Genomic DNA, 8,580 nt, shown 5'->3' with positions numbered 1-8,580 from the left:
GCATACATGGCAGCGGTATCTACATGTCACGAGGAAGAAATAGTATTTAATTATATTCCCGGGGTGCGGGTATAACACTTGTATCTAAGATGAGACCTTCTATGGACAAACATAGAAAATTCCGCATCTCTATTCTCTATGTAGCATGTATATAGCCGAATGTGAGGCTTCAGGCAAATGCCCTGAGGGCGACTTGGCTGAATGACTCAAGTTAGGTGCTTGAACAAGTGAGTGAACCAAGATTCGTATGGTGCTCTTATTTTATGAATGACATACTCATTTAGGTGGGAGTTGTACCATAACATACATATCATATTGTATGTGCTTGTGTCAATCGTGAGTGGGAGTGATCGAATGGAACCCTGCTTCGTCACTGTGTGAGCCACATGGACCATACTGAGTTGGTCCAATGGATACCCTTTATTACTTGAGACCATGTCACTAAAAGGATGCTCAATGTCGCTACTTTAACATACTTCCTTGGAGCAAGGATGATGCGGTCTCGTGGGACATGATTGGTAAAGCGGTTGAGAATATCGGATTGACAGGAGAGCTTAGGGAAAACTATTTGACAGTACACCTTTGTTTTGTGACTCATTGCTCGGGTAACGTGTCGTATTTGTTCTTCGACATTGTCGTGAGTACATTACATGATTGGGGTTAGTACTGTTCATCATGAGTGATCGAGAGTGCTGAATCTGATGTAATTGAATAGTTTAGGGTATTTCGGGATTGTTTGTGAGTGATGTGCTATGTTGATTGGATGGAGACTTAATATAGCTCTCCTACCCTTTGTTCTATGTCATTAGATCTCAAGCTCCATTTTCTGGATGAGAAAATTCATGTAGAAGAGAGGCTTGGGTGAACGATTAAGGAAATCCACCCTATGTGGTGAAATGGGAGATGTTAAAATATTGGAGTTAACCCAATATGAGCACCCAAACAAGGGGGCCTCTGTGGGGCCCAGCGATTAGGGTTGGGAATCCTAGACAGTTACCCCTTATATATATGAGCAGCTGGCCCAAGGGGTGTGCGCTTCTGATACTGTAGCTCTCTCTCTCTCTCTCTCTCTCGGATGGCTCACTTCTTCTCTCTTCCGTGTGCGGGTATCTTCGATGGACTTCCATCACAGTCCTAAATCTTGGAGTGTGGAACTTCTTCAAAGGAAAACTGGCAAAATTCCCACAATGTCATTAGTGAAGGTTTTGATTGAAAGCTTATACGTTGAGCTTGTAATCTCAAGTAATAGGGATCGTCACGCTACGTATTTGTCTTGTAATGAGGTGAAACTCTAACCCTAATCTATTTATAATCTGCAATCAGACGACCAATATGTTTCAATATTAGTATCGATGGTGACCGAATACCAGTACTGATCCATTGCAAATATTTATATATCAAGAGAAATTAAGTGTAGTAAGCTTTTGTTCTCTATATATAACTAAGGACCCCACTTCTACGTACCTACATTTGTAAGGGAGACAAGAAATATTTAAGGGAAAAACTTCATTCATATTTTATTGTGAAAATTAATCAAGTTTACCAACATAGTAAATTATTTTCTTGAACTAAGTTAATCACCAATTAAATTAGGGAAAATCTTATTGTAATCAAAGTTGGTAAAAAAATTTGTAATATTACTTTTTTGTGCCTTTTAGTATAACACACTTCTTTCAATGAGAATAAAAATCTTAGACAACAACAGTTCTTGAAAATGACATAACTGTATATCATCTTCAAATTTTATTGTGAAAATTAATCAAGTTTACCAACATAGTAAATTATTTTCTTGAACTAAGTTAATCACCAATTAAATTAGGGAAAATCTTATTGTAATCAAAGTTGGTAAAAAAATTTGTAATATTACTTTTTTGTGCCTTTTAGTATAACACACTTCTTTCCATGAGAATAAAAATCTTAGACAACAACATTTCTTGAAAATGACATAACTGTATATCATCTTCAAATTTTTTGAATTTTTTTTTTAGCCTTTGACATAAAGAACTTTTAGAAAAAAGATTAGAGGTAATTAAAAATAGATTGCTTCTCAATTCACCACTTTAATTACAACAACATGTATCCATGAAAGTCATGAATCGAAGTTAGGATAGAGAGTGTATTCATCTAAACAATTGACCCTGACAACAATGATCTTATAATAAGATTTTGATCAATCTAGTCAAAGGGATGACACTACCTTGGATCTTACTCGGTTTTTTTTTCGAGAGAGAGAAACGAATTTTGGAGAATGGACCATAGGAGGGAGACTTTGGGTGCCGATCAATACCCTGATGGGGATTTGAGGCTGCCGCCGGACAGTGTTGGGCAAGCTGTTGATCTGGGCAGTTTTCTGGGTTTCCCGGCGATTCGGCAATAGTCTAAGGAAGCTGTGATTACCCAAAGAACCTATGCAGCAGTGGTTAAACCAAAGCTGCTTGAGGTGGAAAGCCTGCCAACTCCTGTTAGAGATGGCAACCTGACGCGATTAAAATCCCCCAGGCTGCCTACGTTGCCCAGTTGGAAAAGCACAGGTTTTCGCTTCTGGGGCGTCTGAATTTTAGATACACGACGATGGCTAGGCTACGTGATTCGGCCATGAACTGGGCCCTAAAGGACGAAGTTGTCATGAAGTCACTAGGCAAAGGCTTTGTTATTTTCCATTTTGGCAACTATGAAGACATGACGAATGTTTGGAGGCGAGGTCCTTCTCGGGTTGACGGCCAGACACTGCAGTTCCAGCAATGGCGGAAGGATTTCAAGGTGGATGAGCAGTCTATCACCCACCAGCTTATTTGGATTCGCTTCCCGAGGTTACCGCAAGAGTACTGGCATGAAGACATCTTATTCTCAATAGCCAAGGCGGTGGGGAGGCCTATTGCCATAGATAAGAGAACTACAGATTCTTTCTACGACCACTTTGCTAGGGTCTGCTTGGACATTGACGAATCAATTCCACTGGTGGATGAAGTCTACGTTGAGAGGGAGTAGGAAGAATCATCTGAGAAGTACGTGTTCAAGCAATCTGTGATTTTTGAAGACCCTCCTGCATGCTGCACTGGATGTTTCAGATATGGACATAAGGCTGCCTCTTGCCCTAGTCGTGCAAAGGATCAACCAGGTGATGGTGCTTCAGATGGAATTATTCCAGGGGCAGTCTACGTCGACAACCAACCCCTGAGAAGAAGGAGACAGCAGGAGTGGCGGCCAAGGGAAGCTCTGGTAGGGATTGCGGTGGAGCAAACCAGCGATAAAGGTGTTTGCGCTGAGAAGGAAAGAGGGGCGCAAGACCCAGAAGCGGTTGCAAGTTTTTTAGAATTTTCAAATACAAGGGAGGATAATCAGGGAATTTTGAGAAACACAATTCAAACCGGCTCTCACTCACTCTCCCAGAAGGATACGCAGGTCAGTTCTAGCGAGCCAGCTAACAGTGATAATGGTTTTAGTGATGATGTGGAGCTGGGCCAGATGGAGACGAGCCATGCTACTCCAAACCAGGCTGAGGCAATGGGTTCGCCCTTACAGTAAAGCCTAGTCGGTTCAACGTGGTTAATTTCTCAGGAGGAGGGTCGATTAGAGGTGGTTCTATCTCTTGTATCTATTACAAGCTGTGACCAGGGCAAAACAGCTGTTGTGGTCCACGCAACAAATGTGCAAGGGGCAGAAGCAGGGGGGAACCCCCTTTCACTAAAGTGTTGCGACGCCGAAAGGCTCGGGATAGGCACTTGGAAGCTAATATTATCCCTGGATCTCGCCGTCGACGCCGCGAGACTGAGGTTGGATTGGTCGCGGCATCTTTAACAAACTCTCATAGTGATGGTGCTACTGATATACGCCATAGCCATCCCACCTCTTAGTTTCCTATGAAGTGCATCTACTGGAATGTAAGAGGGGTGGCGAATGTTAAGGCTCGTGCTCATCTGCGACTGATTTTTAAGGATTATAAGCCTGACTTTTTGTGTTTGGTGGAACCAAAGATTGGAGCTGACAGGTGCCCAAAGCATTTTTTCATGCAGCTGGGTTTGAAGGCGGATCTCATCAACAATCACATGGCAGAGGGTCTTTCGAACATCTGGTTCCTATGGAAAGAGGGGTTGTTGCGGCCTGTTGTTGTTATGAAATTGGATCAGCATATTTCCCTTCAAGTTGAGGTGGGTGAATGGTGTCAAAAGTATTATCTCAGTAATTCACGCAAGCTGTCTGAGATCATGTAGAAGGCAGCTCTGTTGCGATCTAGCATCGCTAGTAGGGATTGCCCATCCCTGGCCATTTGTTGGTGATTTTAATGTGTGCCTGTACGCTTATGAAAAGAGGGTCTAGGGCGTTTCAATTTGGGGTCAGCCGAAGAATTTGCCGCTATGGTGGAGGCAGCCTTTCTTTTGCCGATTCCCTCAACAGGTAACAATTTCACTTGGATGAATAATAGGAGAGTGGGGAATGTTTGTGCGGTCTTGGATTGCAGCTTCTGCAACGACCTATGGTGGCAGCAGTACGCAGGGAGTGTGCAATGGGTGCTGGTCCGAGGGTCTTCATATCACTCCCCATTGCTAATTTCTTGCGACATGGTCAGCCGCCCTTCGAATACTCCTTTCCACATGCAACGGTTCTGGACGGAGCATGGAGAATTCAGAAGTTTGGTGTAGCACTCTTGGGCGGAACCAGTGCATGGCTCACCTCTTTTTATTGTGTCGAGAAAACTGAAGCGCCTAAAAGGGCCACTCTTGAACTGGGCGAGAGAGGCTTTCCCCCATATTGACCGTGAGGTTTCTTGCACTGTAGTTTGTCTGGAGTCCATCAAAAAATAATGGAATCTCAAGGGTTCTCTGAAATTCTATTTGACAGCAAAGTGCAAGCTAGAAAGGAATACGACAGAGCTGTAATGCTTCAAGAGAAGCTGTGGAGTGAAAAGGCGAGAAATAAAAAGATCAAGTGTGTTGACAGATGCACAAAATTTTTCCACTTGTCAGCTAAAATTAGGCAAGTGCGAAATACCATTCGGGAGATAAAAAATGAGGACGGTTCGGTATTGTCTGACTCCAGAGAGAGATTGGAGAGTGTATGTCTTCTCACTTCAAAAATTTCTACAAAAAAGGCCAGTCAATTAAAAAGGCAGATTGACTTTCAATGATTCCCCCCTTGTCTTAGATTCTGATAATGAGATACTTGCTAAGATTCCCTCTCATGATGAGATAAAGGCAGCAGTTTTTTATTTAGACCCTTCAAGTGCGCCAGGACCTACCGGTTTCCCAGGAACTTTTTTTAGAGTTTGCTGGGATGTGGTTGGAAGAGATGTCTGTCGCGGAATCCAAAACTTCTTCAGGGAAGGAGTAGTCACCAAGGGGATTAACAGTAATTTTTTAACCTTAATTCCAAAGGTGGAAAATGCTAATACGGTGGGTCAGTTCATTCTTATTTGTTTGGGGAATTTCTTCTTCAAATTAATCCCGAAAACTATAGCCACTCGTCTCTCTTCTATCCTTCACAAACTAATCTCGTCAAAACAAGGAGCTTTTCAGTAGGGTTATTTTTGAAAATATAGGTGTGGCTTCAGAGCTTACTAATCTGATGTCAGTAAAGTGCAGGGGAGGAGGAATGGGAATGAAGTTAGACATTCAAAAAGCTTTTGACACTCTGGATTGGGATTATCTCTTCGATGTTCTTGGTGCTTTTGGATTCTCACAACTTTGGATTTCTTGGGTGCACCAAATTTTACTCTCCACGAGAATCTCGATGCTGATTAATGGAGGGCCAGTAGGTTTTTTTGGGGTTGAACGAGGTTTGAGGCAAGGAGACCCTTTGTCCCCTCTCTTATTCATTCTATCTGAAGAGGTGTTATGTAGAGGACTATGAGATCTGCGCGATAAGGGCTGGATCAAGGCGTTACCAGGCCCACAACAAGTAACTACCCTCTCCCATCTTCTTTATGCTGATGATCTCTTTATTTTTATGAAGGCAGATCTGAAGAGTGTGAAGTGCGTAAGGCGTTTCCTTGATGAGTATGGTTTATACTCGGGCCAAGTTATTAATCTGGCTAAGAGCAAGATTTTCTTGGGGCGAATCTCTATGAGCAGAAGACAGTGACTAACTATGAAGCTTCAAATTCCAACCTGCGTCTTCCCAACGAGGTACTTAGGGGTACAACTGATGAAAGGCAGAGTGACTTGGGAAGTGATTTTGCCCCTGGTAGATCAATTCAAGAACAAGCTTGCAGCTTGGAAGGGACACCTCCTCTCCATGGCAGGGCGCGTTGAGCTAATCCGAACGGTTATGTGAAGCATCCCGATTCATAATTTTTCAGTGTATCTTTGGCCAGCTACAACAATAGAGTTAATGGAGAGATGGATTAGTAACTTCATCTAGTCAGGGGAAGCTGATAGCGCCAAGGCTATTATAGTTAGATGGGACAGTCTCTGCAAACCCAAAAATGAAGGAGGCCTTAGGATCCATCGTTAAAGGGACCTAAATATGGCTTTGTAGCTAAATTTGCTTGGATAATCAAGACGGATACTTCAGTTTTTGCAGAATTTAAGCGAGGGAGGTTTGTTAAAGCAGATGGCTCACTCAAAAAAGCAATTGGTTCATCGACGGTGCTTCCAGGCCTCAAAAAGGTATGGACCTTTGTTCAATCTGCAGAACGTTGGGTGGTAGGAAATGGTTGCTCCATTCTATTTTGGTATGATAAATGGATTGGTGACCATAGTATAGAGGACCTTTTGTAGCCAAATCAGATCCCCCAATCCCTTACTGCCTTGGTTTCTGAATTTATGGAGGAGGGAAGCTGGGATCTCCCAGCGACAAAGGTTCCAGCACTTCACAATATTTTCTCAACCATTCAAGGCATGGAAATTTCGGCGTCTAACAGAAGAGACTGTCGAGTTTGGGCGCACACAAGATCTAGGTTTTTTACGGTGGTTTCGGCTTGGGAAGCTCTGAGGGTAAAGGCGGCTGCCCCTGTATGTGTGGGGCTAGGCGATTTGGCATATGAGTTTACAGCCCCGCACCTCCGTGTTCGGGTGGCAGCTGGTGCATGGGGCTCTCCCTACAGATGACAATGTTTGTCATAGGGCGGTAGCACTAGTGTCCAGATGTGAGCTTTGTGGTGCGGCTTGTGAATCTAGAAACTATATTATGCTGGACTGCGCCTTCTCGTGTCAGGTTTGGAAGGAAGTCTTTTATTATTTCAATATGAATTGGTGTGGCTTTCCATCTATTGAACTTGTTTTCTCTTGGTGGCGAAGAAAGTCTAAAGTGGTGTCGTTATCCAAAATCTAGGGGCCTCTCCTTATTATTGTTTGCCAGCAGATTTGGTCAGATCGTAATAGGCGGAGGTATGACAATTTGCAAATAGCCCCAACGCAAGTCGTGATCTGGTGTTTTAGAGAGATCTCAAACTGTTCTTATATTGAGAGGGTCCATGTGAAATCAGTCCACGACTTGACTCTGGCTAGGAAGTTGAGAGTTGTCATCTCCAACGCACCAACAAAAAATATTATAGAGGTAAGGTTGAAGCAACCACCACCAAGGTGGTGGCAATTAAATATGGACGGCTCCTCATTGGGGAATCCAGGCTCCACAGGAGCTGGAGGAATTTTTAGGAACCATTCTGGCACACCTATTAGATGCTCTGCTTGATTTCAAGGGGTGGGAACCAACTTTATGACAGAGTTGGCGGCTTTCTTGGTAGCTATTAAAGAAGCTCGGGAATTAGGAATCACTATGCTTTGGATTGAAAGCGACTCGACAGCAACGATCACCACCGTCCTCTCCGGTAGGATTCCATGGCATTTTCTTCAGACTTGGTGGTCGATCTCTCCTTTCCTGGCCTCAATTCAGTGGAGAATCATCCACTGTTACCGAGAAGCAAACTCAGCAGCAGATGCGTTAGAAAATCAAGCGGCAAAACAAAAAATCTCAAGCACTTGGCAAGGCTATCCTAATTTTATTGCTCAGACTATTTCTTCTGATTCGCTAGGGAGGCCCTACTATAGATTTTCATAATTTTATTTTTTTTGGGGTTTAGGGAGTTTTCTAGTTTGTCTCTGTTCTGACCTTTTGTTAATGGCAATGCCGAAGATGAAAGACCAGACTCCTGAGAAGGACTTTTGGTAGTTTCCCAGACACTTTTGTATCTTACTTTTCTTTCACATTAATATATACTTTACTGACCTTTAGCAACAAAAAAAAAAAAAAAATTTGACACTACCTTTGCATATTGTTGTTCATACAAGAGGAAAGATATATAGTAACTGCAGTTATTAGAATTGAAATAGGGTAGAGGTTTATCAATCCATCCAAATCCTATGGTCAATATCGTGATCAATTAACTTTCACTAACTCTACAAAAGCTACGATTGACTGGTATAATTGATTTGTTCCCTATCCTCAATGCAACTAGGAGTACTTTCATCGTTAATGGATACAATATATACATATATATATATATATATAGGCCATTGTGATTCGAAATCCAATCAAGCTAAGTCAAATAGTCAATTCAAAATTTTGTTTGAGTATTCTTGTTTTCAAGCATAAAAAGGAAATAAAAACAAATAAGTAATGGCTTTATTTTTTACGGGGTGATCT

Source organism: Telopea speciosissima, chromosome 1 (assembly GCF_018873765.1).
Source record: "Telopea speciosissima isolate NSW1024214 ecotype Mountain lineage chromosome 1, Tspe_v1, whole genome shotgun sequence".
Classification (NCBI taxonomy): Eukaryota; Viridiplantae; Streptophyta; class Magnoliopsida; order Proteales; family Proteaceae; genus Telopea; species Telopea speciosissima.
Note: the sequence above shows the minus strand (reverse complement) of the source record.